A 16,694-nucleotide genomic window follows, 5' to 3' on the forward strand; every position below is an offset into this window, starting at 1 on the left:
TGCGTTCAGACCTACCTCCTCCTCGAAATAAATGTCAGCCCATACTATCTAATGTGGCCACTCATAGGCTACATAATCATTCTTTCTGTAGATGTAGTGTACCTCACCCTCGACTACATGTATTTTTGTCTCCGTTGTGCCGTTTCATTTACCGGTCAAGAAATGTAGATCCATTCGAACTCCCTCAAAGCTTTCTCTCGTTTCTCTTTTAGATGTAAACTGCATCATTGTTGAGGCTTTTTTTTTTTTTTTTTTTCTTTTTTTGTCATTGAGGTTTGGAGTTCTATCATTTGGATCAATACTTTCTTCAAAAAATACATTTATGTTTTATTTTTTTTTAGTTAAGTTTTCTCCATGTTTCATCTATCCCCTTGTTATTTGCCAAGTTATGAAAATTTAAGTTACGCATAAATGGAAATAAAAAACAAATATCATAAGAAATGAAAACAAAAAAATAACATTTTTCAAAAATAAAAAATAAAAAATGGAAACCTAGGAAAATACGTAAATAAAAGAAATATACGGTCTTTTTGTAAATATAATTTTTAATATAAAAAATTATAAAAATAGTTATTTAATTTAAAATAAACATAAATTCTATGATGTGTTCAAATAAATTCTAGAAAAAATTAAAAATTTTGAGTTGAAGACATAATTTTTTTCATCTCTGTGAACAGAAACATATTTTTAATATTATAAAATAATTTTGAAATATTTTTAAAATTATATAAATAACTCAAAAATATTTTTTTTAATATTTTTTGGCAATTCGAAAAAAAACATTTCAAGAATGTCAAAACGGGCCCAAGACTTTCTGTGCATTTTAGATGAGAGCATTGATATAGTCATATATGCACACCACGGTATAACCTCATGTCACCAGTGCAATTTATGCAAAAATAATGGGTACAACTGTAATAACAAACAATTTTCAGGGTGTTCATGCAATTTGAACAAAAAGAGAGGTGTATGCATAAGTCACATAAAATATTAGGTCTAAGTGCAATAACGTAGAAGTATTGGGGTAGTAATGTCACCTAGCAAAGTTCTAACTTTTGACAAAATGCCGCCCGTGTCCCTGGAATCTCAACCTCTTTCCCACTCCTCATAACGGTTGCACTTACATTTTCTTTTGGATTTACCACCGTTTGAGAGGGTAATTTCTTCGAACTTTGTGCCTTTATTCGACTAATTGCAGTTGCCATCTGACTCATTTGATTGTCCAAATTTTGAATACTGGCCCTCGTCTCCTGTCGAAATTGCAAAGTATTAGTAGCAAGTGATTTAACAATATCTTCTAAAGACATACCAGAATTAGAAGTTTGGCCCAGTTGTTCTCTAGGAAGGTATGGCTACTTATATTGTTGGAAACTTGGGTAGTTTTGAATTGCAGAATGATGTACTTGTGGATTCCAATAGCTAAGATTAGGGTGATCCCTCCATCCTGGGTTATACGTGCTCGAATAGGGATCATACTTCCTTTGCAGTTGTCCAGGAAAATCACCTACTGCATTTACTTGCTCAATGGGCTCCTCTTGAAGAGTTGGGCACATATCAGTTGGATGCCTTACTACCGAACAAATTCCACAAGCCTTCGTTGTTTGCATATTACCTACAGCCATTTGACGAACAAGAGAAGTTAGACTAGCAATTTGTTGTTCAAGGGAGGAAATATTTACCTCATTGACATGCTTTGATGGAGGGTCAAGCCTAGTGCCAAATTGTTGAGAATTGGCCGCCATATTTGCAATCAAGTTTCTCGCGACCTCAGGAGTTTTATCCACCAAAGCTCCTCTACTAGCAGCATCAATTATGTTCCTATCAATGGATAGAAGGCCCTCATAGAAATACTAGATAAGCAGTTGCTCACTAATTTGATGATGAGGGCAACTTGCACATAATTTCTTGAAGCGTTCCCAATATTCGTGTAGGCATTCTCCGTTGTACTGCCTTACACCACAAATTTCTTTTCGAATATTAGCCGCCCTTGAAGCTGGGAAATATTTTTCCAAAAACAATCTCTTCATCTCGTTCCATGTGGTAACACTCCCAGAAGGTAGATAATAGAGCCAATCCTTAGCACAATCATTCAAAGAAAACGGAAAGGCTCTCAATTTAATTTGCTCTTCTGTCACCCCCATGGGTCTCATACTCGAACATACCACATGAAGCTCTTTTAGATGCTTGTGAGGATCTTTACCTGCAAGGCCATGAAAAGTGGGTAAGAGATGTATTAGTCCAGATTTTAATTCAAAAGTAGTAGCAGCATCTAAAGTAGGGAACGTTATGCATAAGGGTTGTTGATTCAAATCAGGGGAGGCAAGCTCTTTTAAAGTTCGATTTTCAGCCATGACTTCCTTCTCTTCAAAACTTCTCCGAGCTTCTCTCCTTAACCTGCGTAACGTTTTCTCTAATAATCTTGATTAGAAGATCGAGTTACAAGCATGAACAATCAAGGGAACTCTAATAAACCATGAAAAATAAATTAGAAAAATCTAAAGTGATGAAAATAAGTAAGATTTCTACGCTATATCACAAACAATCAAGGTGATTTTTTTTATATATATATATTTTTATTTTTTTAAAAATTTCAAGAACAAAATAAGGATCACAATAAGCACAAAAAATAAACTAAAATCACTACCCGGCAACGGCGCCAAAATTTGGTGTGCTGTCATAGGCAACCAAAAATAAAACATATACTCCTAAAAATATATGTAGTAGTGCGAGTAAAGATCGTTCCCACGGAGAGTATCTAGCCTAGTTTTATTCTATGTGAACATTGATGGGGAGGGGGGGTTTGAGTATAACGAAATCAATTTAAAGAATAACAACTAATCAATCAAATTAAAATATCAAAATCAATTAAAAGAACAAACCTTGGCCTTGCAGCTGCCTGCTTTCTGCCTTCATGACTATATATAATAGCATATACGCATAACCCTATCTTTAATTGCTCCATGGGCCCCAGATCAATTGCAATTGGACTTGCACGCAGCTTCCCTTTGGGCTTCAATTTCCTTCTTCCAATTAACCTTTCCACTTTATAATATAATAAATATGTGGACCCCCAATTTCTCCATGATATATTCAGCTGCTTCTTGGACTTTAAGTTCTCACGGATGCTACTTTCCAATTGAGCTTCCATAATTAATATATAAAGTATGCGCATGGCCCATTATTCATGAATTTATTTTCCAACTATGCAATTACATAAACTTTAACCCAGATTTCGACCTTGATAAAGACAGAATCTCTGAAACTCAAAATATGAAAGCCGTAGATCGTTTTCTTGGCTTTCCATAGCATCTTGAATCATCTCAATCGGAGCTCTTACGAAAGAGTTATGTCCGAATTACGGAACAGTGTTAAAACTGTCCAAAAAAACGCAATTAACTACATTTTTCATTTAATGTCTCCTTTTGCTTCCTAAATCAAAATATAAGAATAATGAGTACATTTAGACATCAAATAAATATAAAAGACTAAACATTAAGGGAGTAAAATATGAGATTTTACATTCTCATCAGTAGCTTTCCTTCATGATCATAAATAACCTTCTTTATATTGAAAATCATAGAATCCCACATCTCATAAACCAAATGAAGACATGGTTGGTTTGTATCACAAACTCTAATCATGTCATAAATAGGTGATGTGAAAGCGAGAATGTAATTAATTTTTTCCCACCAATTTTCATTCACAACCAATTCACGAACAAATAGATCTTTTCCTTGGTCATCATCCCGATAATGTGCCCATTCATCACTCATAACCATTGCTTCAAGTGCATGTCTAAGTAATTTAAATCTTTTAAGCATAATAACAATAGAAGCAAATCGAGTGTCAGCAACTGCAAGTAACTTCAAAGAACTAAATCGATTGAACATGGCCAATCTCATTGAGTGATTCATTATAAAAGTTTTGATGACCAAAACATCTCCATGAACTTCAGTGATCCAATGACACTCATCATATGTCTCTTGATTACTTTGTAAATTCCTAGCTGCACATATATTCTTCAAAGCAAGATTAAGTGTATGGACAACACAAGGAGTCCAATAAATATGCGGAAACATACCTTCAATTATTTCTCCAGCTCCCTTACAGTTAGCAGCATTATCAGTAATGATTTGTACAATTTTTCGATCACCAACTTCATCTATTACCTTTTTCATCAAATTAGCAATGAATTGTTTATCCTTTACTTCACCTGAATAATTCACAGATTTGATAAACACTGGACCACTTTCAGAAACAACCATAAAATTAATCAAGGGCCTTCTTTGTGGGTCACTCCAACCATCAGTAACAATGCTAACACTTTTTCCCAACCAATTGCTTTTAATAGGTTCCAATAATTTTTCAACATTTGTCTTTTCTTACTGAAGTAATGTTGTTCTCAACTTATTATAAGTAGGAGGCACATAACTACCCAATTGATCATTAGCAGCAAATGAATAAGAACTCAAATAATATGGGTTTCTAGCAAGATTAAAAGGCAAACCCCCAGTATAGAACATTCTAGCAATCTCAGCATTTAATTGTGCTCTAACTTGCATGTCAAAAGCTCTAGCAATAGGTGAATTAATAGCTTTTCTCTTCTTTAATAGTTCTGAAACTATTGGTTCATGTAAAGATAAAGAAAATCCCAAAGAAACACTACTTGTCGGTAATGGCACTTGCTTAGGTTGTAAATTTGACAATCTTTCTGCACTTTCTCCTTCAATTTTTTTCATCTCATCTATAATTTCAAGACCTACCTTTTTACAACAAGTAATCCCTTTCCCACTGATATTTAATAGATGAGCCCTAACTCTTGTATATGTCCCAAATTTTTGCAAACCGCAAAAGTTAGAAGTCCATTTCCAACTACCCCCTCCTTCTCCTATTTTCTCAATTCTAGTCACATATTTCCATAACAGACTATTTTCCTCATCTTTATTTTTTGATGCAACACAACTATTAGATCCTGAACTTGAAGTTGAATGAGCTTGCGCCATATGACCTATAAATTAAATTAATAAATCAATAAATAAATGAAAGAACAAACCTATTAATTAAATTAATAAATCTGTAAGTAAATGAAAGAATAGTGAATTGTCAATAACTAGTGTTCACAATTTATCATTTTCAAGCACTAGTTTTGATATTGGTATATTAAATAAAAGAAAATACTAAAAGAGGATTGAAAGCAGTTGACTAAAATACTAAAAGAGGATTGAACGAGGATTGAAGTTAATAACACTTAAAAGAGGATTGAATGAGGATTTAGTTAATAACACTTAAATTTTAAAGATTATTTAAAGCCTCCACCAAGGCCAGCCTCACATTAAAGATTAGTTAAAATTGCCAAATACCATTTATGTCATTACAAGCCTTTTTCCTTATGACAAAACATAATTTTTATTTTGATTACCACTTGAAATGCATTGAATTCAAGCCTCTAGAAAAGTTCCCGTTTGAGTTTTACCATTCATGAGGCCAAGATCAACATCTATAGCAAATTAAAAACAAGTAGCAAAACAGTAAAAAGAATTCAATACCAGTCCCTGAATTTTGTTTCCCATTAGTTCATATAATAACAAAAGCCAATCCTTTAATACATATAAATGCCAAACACATCGATACATCCGTCCAAGTTCTTAATTCCATAACATAATTAAGCCATCAAAATCCAAATCCAAAAACTCACAGAACATAAACAAATTCAAATAATAATGAACACACACAAAACACATACAAATCCAAATCCAAACACACACAGAACACATACAAATTCAAATAATAATGAACACACATAGAATACATACAAATATAAATCCAAAGACAAACATAAATGAATATATATACATATATATATAGAGAGAGAGAGAGAGATACCGGCAGCGACCCGAGAAGGAGCGAGCGATGGTAAGACTTCGGGGTCGACACCGAAAGAAGGAGCGATGGCAACTGAAAGCTGAAGGAATGACAGACGACAGCAAGGCTAACACTAGGAGCAACAACTTAACCAGAAAACCAAAAGAAGAAAACCAGAAAACCAGAAAAATGAAGATGAAGAAGAAGAAGAAGAGAAGAGAAGGAAAATGAGCATTAAATGGGCATTGGGCAGTGTTCCTTTGGGAATGTGTGCGACGTGGGCGGGCGCCGAGCAGCAGTTTTTTGCCTCCAGAATGCAAAGCTGGTCGCTGGAATTGGAAACACGTTTCTGTCTTAAACGCGTTTCCAATATGTTTAAATAAATTACGAAACGGCCCCCATACGTTTCGCAATTTACAGAATGGCCCAAAATTCGTTTCTGGGCGTTTTGGCCATTTCTGAAATGAGAAACAGTTCAGAAACGCCGAAACGGCACTCCGAACGCATTTCCGTGGTACCTAGTATATATATACATATTCCGTGAGTGTTTAAATCAGGTTGTAGAGTGATCGATCGAAGGATCTAATAAGGGGCTTTTGGTCGTGAGACTATGGGTAGCTAATCTGGAAAGTTCCGTGTCAATCGGAGTTCGAATTGAAGGTCAATTTGGTTCGCCGGAGTTCGGTGGCGGGTGGCTTGAGCAGCTTGTTTTCGGCCAAATCAGAGGGCTTCCGGTAGTTTTTTCGAACCAAGATGGGTACCATTGGGATCGATTAAGGGAGAGGAGCAGCCTAGTGTCGTCGCTTCGATTTTTTGGTGTGCCGTCGCCAGAGAAGATGACCGGAGGTATTTTCTGTATTTTTTAAATGCTGAAAATATAGAAAATTCAAGAAAAGATAGAATTAAAGGAAATAAAATTCTGAAAAAATATCCCGAAATTCAAGAAAAATGAATAGTTTATTTTGATGAATTTTTATCTTGGAAATTTCTTGAGGAGATAATTATTTTTGATTTTTTAAAGGAAAGTTAAATAGAAAATAAATATGAGGGCTTTTTATAAAATTCTGAGAAAATTCCAGAAGGATAAGGAATTTATTTTATGAGTTTTTTTGATTTTTCATGAAGGATATTCTAAGGAAATCAAGGAGAAATAAATTTTCTCAAGGAAAAGTAATTATGAAAATTTGAGAAAATAGGAGAAAAATCTAGAAAATTTCCAAAAAATTCCAGAGGCTTATAAATATTGTTTTATGAATTATTATGGAGAAAAATTTTGAAAAATGCTTGAATAGGTATTTATTTGGGATTATCAAGAGAAAAATAAGATGAAATTAGATGAAAATTATTAGAAAATTAGAAAAATAGATATTTATTTTCCTTTGAATGCATATGATGTCTAGGGTATCATTGAAGCTCAAGGTTGAACTATAGAGCGCCTGGCACGACAATCGAGGTCGAGCACGTATTTTGAGGAATCTTGAATTTAGGCCAAGGTGAGTGGTTCTACCGAAAAAACTTGTTTGTGGCATATGAATGGTTTACTGTGAGTTGTTCAATCCACATTAAATTTCGTACACACGTATTAAATTTCGTACGATAAATTGCATACATTGAGATGTTGATTTTATGTCATGTATGTTATGATTTTTGGCATTGGCATGTTATGTGTTGCCCATGTGGGACGTGGGTTGTAATCCTGTGACGTGGCCCCTGAGTGACAGCACTCGGGTACGTGCCGAGGATTAATGCTATGTGACCTACTTGGGACGGGGTTGAGACGGATTTCACCCTACGGTACTCAAGTGGCGGGGCTAAGAGTAAACACCACCTTGGTTGTTGGCTCAAGTGGCGAGGTTGAGAGTGGACACCACCCCAGGTTCCTTTGAGCAATAGCATTAATACCGAGGTGTCGTTGATCCCGAGGATAGTGCTGATGTGATATTCTTGGGGCTAGGGTTGCGTTGTGTTTTGAAATGCTTTTGAGTAGGAGTGTAATGCCTAACAATGACAATGGGGTGATTCCCGGGTTCATATGTCAAGGTTGTCTCTCTTAAGCAAGATTGTGTTTGCCAATGGGTTGATGTGGTCGTGTTGCCTTTAGAGAAATTGCATTTTTCCCGGTTAGGGCTAAGTGCTATGAGGGTGTCTCTTAGGTTGGGGCATGTCAGGATTTATCAATTTTATATATGATTTTGCATATATTCATAAAAATGTTTTTGAACTCTCACTTAGATGATTCAGCATCTAATTTGGACTATGTCCCTAAAGTATTCAAACGTTCCAGGTGAAAGCAGTGGCGCCAAGGGAAAGGATGTCGTTGAGATGTAGCTGATATGTTTAGTTTTCATAGGTCTTTGTCTGTGATTATGATGTTCAGAGGTTATGTAATATTTTGATATTTTCATGTGAAACATCGATTCGGTATTAAAAGAATTTGTCAGTTATATATCATTGAGGTTTCGATCTTGCTTCCGCTGATGTGATTGATAATACCTGTCTTAGTCTATTAATTTTTAAATTTTGATATGCTGAGAAGGTATAATCGGGATTAGAGCTAGCAATTTTGGACACGACCCGATTACACGATACGACACGGAGTTAAGCGGGTTAGGGTTGGGGTTAATCGGGTTCGGGTCATAAACGGGTCAACCCGTTTATGATACGATTATTTTCATGTCTTAGGCGGGTCAACCCGTCTAACCCATTTAGACACGAAATGACATGTTTAATTAAACGTGTTAACGGGTTGACCCAAACACGTTAACACGATTATATACGAAATGACACGTTTAATTAAAAGGGTTAGTGGGTTGATTTGAACACATTAACACGATTATACACGAAATAACACGTTTAAAACTAAATAACACGTTTAACAGGTGACACAACACGATACGACACGTTTAGTTAGACGGGTTAAACGGGTCGTGTCGTGTTACACGTTTAATAAACGTGTCGTGTTCGAGTTTAAGGAATTTGACACGATTATTAAACGGGTCGTGTTCGGGTTAGCCTGACACGTGTTATACGTGTGTCTTGACACAATAGGATTACGACCCGCTAACACGAATTGCCACCCCTAATCGGGATTGTCAGGAAATGAATATGATGAGGGTATGTATATTGAGAGACTTGTGTTGTGTGTATGATGTTGAAAAAAAATATATATATTCCCGAAATCTCGAGTTAACGCACGCTTGGGAAAAGTGGGGCGTTACAAGCCAAGTGGGTTAATATATCCAAAAATGGGTCAGATCTAATTGCTACATTAGCTTAGATCTTATTTTTAATTTTTGATCAAAATGGAAAAATACTATTAGTTAGCACCCACCACCATGATAGATGGTTTTCTAGTGATTAATAGCAACCACCTGACAGCCTTACCCCCATTGACCAACATACCCAAAAACCAGCAAGATCCAATGGCTGAATTTTCATAAATTTAAGCTTAAACTTTCAACCAAACCCAACCGCTTATATATACATAGATATATATATATCACGAATCTATACTAAAAATACGATTGATGTCAAATGCAATTGGATCTAAGATTGAATGGTTGGATTTCACAAAATTGGTGATTTACATAAATACACTTGGAAGAGAGAGAGAAAGAGAGAGAGATTGTAATAGGAAGAAAAATAAGAAGAAGAGAAAATAAGTTGGGAGTGGGAGCCCTAATGGGATGGGCTTGGCTCCCATTGGGTGGGGCTTTTATCAAAAATAAATCAACTTTTTTTTACCTAGCCAAGTGGGGGCAACTGCCCTCACTTGGCCTCACTTGGCTCCGCCCTTGGCTTCAAGTCCTCCACGATAACTTGAAGTAGAGCGACGATCTAAAGAACGACGATGTGCACAGCAACACAATTAATCTCTATTTTTTGGCCATCAATGACAATGCATTTTCCTTCAAACTATTGTAAAATAACATTAAATTAGAGTAGAGTCGCAACTAATAATTTGAGAAAAATAATAATAAAAAAAAAAATTGGACACACAAATTTTACCAAACCCCCCCCCCCCCCAAATAAATCAGGGTAAAAACTACAAGTAATGATAGAAGAATTCACTATGAAAAATAATAAGAGTTACAACTGTTCTTCTAAATTACAAGGAGATAACAATAATAATCTCTCTTAAAAATAAGATAAAACTCTCTCAATGATTCTTTCTAACTCTCTATTTTTCTCTCTACAAATGGGATATGGGATGGAAAATAATTGAGCTGGGGAGGCTTATTTATAAGCCTTCCTTACATGAAAAAAACTCGTTTGGTGTTGCCTGAAATTTCAGCTGCTACAATTGTCAAAATTGTGGCTACTATTTTAATTGCGACTACTATACGAAATGCGGTTGTCAGCTCCTTCTTTCAATTTGTTTTCTTTGTTTATTTTATGGCTGGTCACTTTTTCCTTATTTTGACTTTTCAACAAATTCTTACTTGAAGATTTGATTGAGAATCAATCAATTTTCACACCATTATTTCTTCCTTGTCATTTCATGTTTCTTATGTCTCTACCAAACCACTAGACGATCAACTCCAAAGCAACTTGTTAGTATTGACCATATTTGTTATGAAATCTGCTAGGTTATCTTTTGTATGAATTTTCTGCATATCCATTATTCCTTCTTCCACTTTCTCACAAATGAAGTGATACTGAATTCGAATTTGCTTTGTCTTTGAATGAAAGGTTGAATTTCTTACAGGATGCAAGCTATTCTGACTATCACAAAATAGAGAAATCTCCTCTTATTTGTGCTCGAGTCCTCCAATACTATCTTCAATCATACTGCTTCTTTACTGACTTGTATAGCTATTACATATTCTACTTTTGTTATTGACATGGCTACAACAGACTACAGTTTTGAAACTTGTAACACCCTGCTTTTCCAGGCGCGTTATAAATTGGGACAATTTCAGGACAATAAATTTTTTCTTTTAAATACTAAAGTTAAACCACATCATTCCTCGAACCCGTCCCAAAATTCCCATACATTAATCTCGAAAGAGAATCACTATACACATCAAATGCGAAAGCAAAGATCGAAACCTGTTATCTTAACATTAATTATAAATAAATTCTTACATCTTCAACATTCCTCAAAACGTTCAAAATCTAAAGTAGTAGAACTTAAATGCAGGGGCTACGTTACATACATTTCATTTCTCATGCACTCTGCTAAGTGCCATTTCATGCCTCATTTATCCTCGTATCTGCTACAATCTCCACCTGGAACGTTTGAATATTCCAGGGGCAAAACCCAAGTTAGATGATGAATCATCTAAGTAAGGGTACAAAAAACATATTTCATGCATGAATACAATGTCTTTCATCGCATGTGTCAATTGCACCCCTCATGCTACCTACCATTTTTGCGGCCCCTTCTTTCGAAGCCGGGGTGTATGGGCGCACCCTTGGTAAAGTAGCGGTGCCAGTTCGTACTCCCTACGGCCTCAAATGCGAGTGATCAATGATATCAACATGTATTCATGTATTTCATAGTCATGTCATGTATGCAGTCTAAGTGATGGATATATATCAGGGCATGTCAATATGATGAAAACATTTTCGAGGAACATAAACCAAGCATTTTTCATAAAACTAACTTTAATTGGGGAGTACCACTTGTAACGCCCCACTTTTCCCAAGCGAGCGTTAACTCGAGATTTCGGGAATAATTTTTTTTTTCATCATCATACACACAGCATAAGCCTCTCGCCATAATCATTTCCCGACAATCCCGATCGTACCTTCTTAGCATATCAAAATTTAATAATAATGAACTAAGACAGGTATTAACAATTACATCAGCGGAAGCAAGATCGAAACCTCAATGATATATAACCGACAATTCCTTTACAATAACCAAATCGATGTTTCACATGAAAATATCAAAATATTACATAACCTCTGAACATCGTAATCATAGACAAAACCTACGAAAACTAAACATAGCAGCTACATCTCGATGACATTCTTTCCCTTGGCGCCACTGCTTTCACCTGGAACATTTGAATATTCCAGTGACATAGTCCAAATTAGATGCTAAATCATCTAAGTGAGAGTTCAAAAACGTTTTCATGCAGATATGAAAAATCATATACATAATCAATAAATCCCGACATGCACCAGCCTAAGAGAATCCCACATAGCACTTAACCCTAACCGGGGAAAATGCAATCTCTCTAAAGGCGACAAGACCCCATCGACCCATTGGCAAACACAATCATGCTTAAGAGGGACCACCTCGACACATGAACCCGGGAATCACCCAATTGTCATTGTTAGGCTTTACGCTCCAACTCAAAAGCATTCCAAAACCCAACACAACCCTAGCCCCAAGAGTGTCACATCAGCACTATCCTCGGAATCGACGTCACCTCGGCATTAATGCTATTACTCAAAGGAACCTGGGGTGGTGTCCACTCGCAGCCTCGCCACTTGAGCCAACAACCGGGGTGGTGTCCACTCTCAGCCCCGCCACTTGGGTCCCGTAGGGTGAAGTCCGTCTCAGCCCCGTCCCAAGTGGGTCACCTAGCATTAATCCTAGGTACGCATCCCGAGTGCTGTCACTCTAGGCTACGTCACAGGTTACCAACCCACATCCCACATGGACGACACAAAACAAGCCAATGCCGAAAAATCATAACATGCATAAAATCAACATCTCAATGTATGCAATTTACCGTACGAAATTCAATGAATGTGTAAATAATTGTTTGGACAACCATAATAAACCAAGCCATAGGGATGAACATTCACAGTAAACTATTCACATGTCACTTAAAGTCTTTTCGGGTAGAACCACTCATAAGTCAAAACAAAGTTGGGGGCGAACACTCACCTTTGGAGAAATTTCAAATTCTTCTCGACAAGCGCGGTACGCCTCGATTTGCATGCTTGCCTCGATTTGCGTGCCTACCTCGATTTGTGTGCCTTCTTCGAACTTCGCACGAGTCACTTCGCCTCAACCCTAAAGGCACCCTAATCATCACATTTATCCAACAATTATAATTTTCCTTAATTTTCTCATAATTTTCCTATTTTTCTCCCATTTTCTTCTCTAATAATCCAAAATAAATATCTATACAACTATTTTCTAAAATATTTTTACATAATAATTCATAATTTATTTTTTCTTAAAATAAATAAAAAAAAATCGAAATTACCTGAAGCCTCACGCGCCCTCACGCGCGGGCGCGTGGCTGACTAGTTTGAACTGGCGCGTGGCAATCACGCGCCACCGTCTTCTACCTCTAGCCAGCCGCCAGCGGTTGCTCCGATCGCCTCGAAACCGGTACCCCCCGGAAGCCCTTGAGAAGTCGATCCTATCCCCACCAAAATCAGGCGGAAAGGCCACCGGAAAGTGGCCCAAATGGCCGGTTGCAGGCGGCGGGAGGCAGACCGCCTCAAACCCTCGGCCAAATTCGAAACCCCCTCAAACGCTCACTAAAATGCTTCAAACCACTCCCAAAATAATCCTTGATGCCTAGAGACCAAAAGCCCTCTATCAAAGCTCCAAGAATCGTTCAAAAACGAGCTCAATTTGGTGCTTCCTTCTCGGCCGAAACCCTTGGCTATTTATAGCCAAAATCTGCCCCCACGTGGCCGATCTCCGGCCAAGGGTTCTTCCCCACGCTTCCTAGACCACCCTAGGCCACTCCCTGACGACCCTAGGCTGCCCAAATCATTGGAAAATCAGGCCAAAATCTCGGCCAAATTTGCCATGTACGTGCGAAATTTCTAAAAATTACAGTTAGGCCCCCATGAAATTTTGTTTTGCATTTTGGTCCTTATCCTCATGCCCCTGATCTTTCTAACACTCTCACTAAGACCCTAAAGATTTGGACTTCTCATTTCTCCCTTGAAATTTCTGAAAATTTATCGTTTTGACCTCCCTCGGGCATTTTTAGAAAATTACACTTAGGCCCGATTGATTTATTTGACCTCAAATCCACTCGATTCAACCTGAAACCACTTAAGGGTTGTTCTATACATCGAATACTAGTCCTTGTCACTCTCCGTTGACTTTTTGGCCGTCGTTTACAACAATTCGGTAATATGACCCAATTGTGGCAGCTGTATTTTCGCTGTACCGAAAATCGTTCCCGATCTTATTTCTTTTATCACTAAAAATCATAATTTAAATCACTTGTCGATACTATACAATTTTCCTTGGCCATCTAGGGTTCAGGGTACTCCCTCTAACTAATTCGGTCGTCAAAGCTGTGTTAGTGTGCCATATAGTCTTATTTTTCTCAAAATTCCAATTATGCCCTTTATCAAATATCATTTTATCCTCAAATTATAATCGGGTGTTACACCACTTACCTTCTCAAACTTATCAGGCTACCTCAATATCCGTGTATTGCCTCGTATATCGCCTCGATTTACGTGCCAACCTCAAAATTTGCACTAGTCACTTCAACTTAAGCCTCAAAGCATCCTAATCACCATAATTATTTAAATAAACATTAAAACCTATTTTTCCATAATTTCTTGCATTTTCTTTGATTTTCTCTCTATTTCTTCCTATTTTTCCTCAATAAATTCAAAATAAATATTTCTAAAATATTTTCTCAAATATTTCACTACGAAAATTCATAAAATAATATTTTTGAATTTCTGAAATTTTCTAGGGAATTTTACTCACCTTAACTCAACATCTCCGATTTCCTCGATATGCGTGCCCTATCCTTGAAACTCGTGTCCGAGCCATTTTTCTCACCAAAATCTCCGGGATATTACCGAAATATAATTTCCTATTTTCTAGGATTTTTCAAGATTTTTCTATTTTTTTCTCTATTTCTTTTCTTTTCTCTTATTTTTTTTTTTTTCTATTTCTCTTTCCCTATTCACCTTCTTCTTCCTCCATTTCTTCTATAACGCCCTGGTTTTCCGGGCGCATTATAAATTGGGACAATTCCGAGACAATAAATTTTTTCTTTTAAACACTAAAGTTAAACCACATCATTCCTCGAACCCGTCCCAAAATTTCCATACATTAATCTCGAAAGAGAATCACTATACACATCAAATGCGGAAACAAAGATCGAAACTTGTTATCTTAATATTAATCATAAATAAATTCTTACATCTTCAACATTCCTCAAAATGTTCAAAATCTAAAATAGCAGAACTTAAATGCAGGGGCTACGTTACATACATTTCATTTCTCATGCACTCTACTAAGTGCCATTTCATGCCTCATTTATCCTCGTATCTGCTACAATCTCCACCTTGAACGTTTGAATATTCCAGGGGCAAAACCCAAGTTAGATGATGAATCATCTAAGTAAGGGTACAGAAAACATATTTCGTGCATGAATGCAATATCTTTTGTCGCAGGTGTCAACTGCACCCCTTATGCTACCTACCATTTTTGTGGCCCCTTCTTTCGAAGCTGAGGTGTATGGGTGCACCCTTGGTAAAGTAGCGGTGCCAGTTCATACTCCCTATGACCTCAAATGCGAGTGATCAATGATATCAACATGTATTCATGCATTTCATAGTCATGTCATGTATGTAGTCTAAGTGATGGATACATATCAAGGCATGTCAATATGATGAAAACATTTTCGAGGAACATAAACCAAGCATTTTTCATAAAACTAACTTTAATTGGAGAGTACCACTTACCTTCTCAAGCTTATCGGGCTACCTCGATATCCGTGTATTGCCTCGTATATCGCCTCGATTTGCATGCCAACCTCAAAATTTGCACTAGTCACTTCAACTTAAGCCTCAAAGCATCCTAACCACCATAATTATTTAAATAAATATTAAAACCTATTTTTCCATAATTTCTTGTATTTTCTTTAATTTTCTCTCTATTTCTTCCTATTTTTCCTCAATAAATTCAAAATAAATATTTCTAAAATATTTTCTCAAATATTTCACTATGAAAATTCATAAAATAATATTCTTGAATTTCTAAAATTTTCTAGGGAATTTTATTCACCTTAACTCAGCATCTCCGATTTCCTCGATATGGGTGCCCTATCCTTGAAACTCGTGCCCGAGCCATTTTTCTCACCAAAATCTTCAGGATATTACCGAAATATAATTTCCTATTTTCTAGAATTTTTCAAGATTTTTCTATTTTTTCTCTATTTCTTTTCTTTTCTCCTATTTTCTTTTTCTTTTTTTTCTATTTCTCTTTCCCTATTCACCTTCTTCTTCCTCCATTTCTTCTCCCAGCGCCTGCAACTCCCTCTTTTCTTTCTTCTCCATTCTTTCTTTCTTCTTTTTTTTTTTCTTTCTTTCTTTCTTTCTTCTTTTTTTTTTCTTTTCTTCTTATTCTTCTTCTTTTCTTTTCTCTGTTTCTTCTCTACAACGCTCGAACATGGGCTGGGCACGACCATGCCCAACCGCCGACAACGCTTGGGCCTCCTCCCGCTGCCACTGGCATCGCCGGCCACCACCATGGTTTCCACCGTCTCCTCCGCGCGCAACTAGCTCCGCCATTACCGCGAACCAGCTCATGCGAGCTTGTTGCTCGCAGCTCCTGAGAGCTTCCAGCTCGCTGTCGCTGTAACACCCCAATTCCCGGGAGCGTTAACGTAACGTAAGATTCCGGGGATAATTTTTTTTTTCAAACAAAAACCCATCACAAAAACCATTTCCCGAAGATCCCGCTCAGTATATCAACTATGAACCATTAATAAACCAAGACAGGTTCACCAACACAAATGCGGAAGCTAGATCGAAACCTCAACAGGTCATAACCGAAACCACTTTATTTATATATAAAGTTGCACCAACGTTTACATGACGTTTTCAAAAGTAAATAACATAACTGAAAAGACATAATGTAAACTATCCGCTAA

The 16,694-nt window shown here is 36.7% G+C and overlaps 1 protein-coding gene and 1 non-coding gene across 2 annotated transcripts in view; both read left to right on the plus strand.

Annotated features, from left to right (window-relative positions):
- Window positions 1-16,694, plus strand: part of LOC127790701 (protein ACCELERATED CELL DEATH 6-like) — a 45,284-nt gene that overhangs the window by 6,768 nt on the left and 21,822 nt on the right. The window lies entirely within an intron of this gene.
- On the plus strand, window positions 1,873-1,979 carry LOC127791269 (small nucleolar RNA R71). The gene has a single exon (XR_008020909.1). It is a non-coding gene; the product is annotated as a small nucleolar RNA R71 (small nucleolar RNA).

Source organism: Diospyros lotus, chromosome 14 (genome assembly GCF_014633365.1).
Source record: "Diospyros lotus cultivar Yz01 chromosome 14, ASM1463336v1, whole genome shotgun sequence".
In the NCBI taxonomy this organism is placed as follows: domain Eukaryota; kingdom Viridiplantae; phylum Streptophyta; class Magnoliopsida; order Ericales; family Ebenaceae; genus Diospyros; species Diospyros lotus.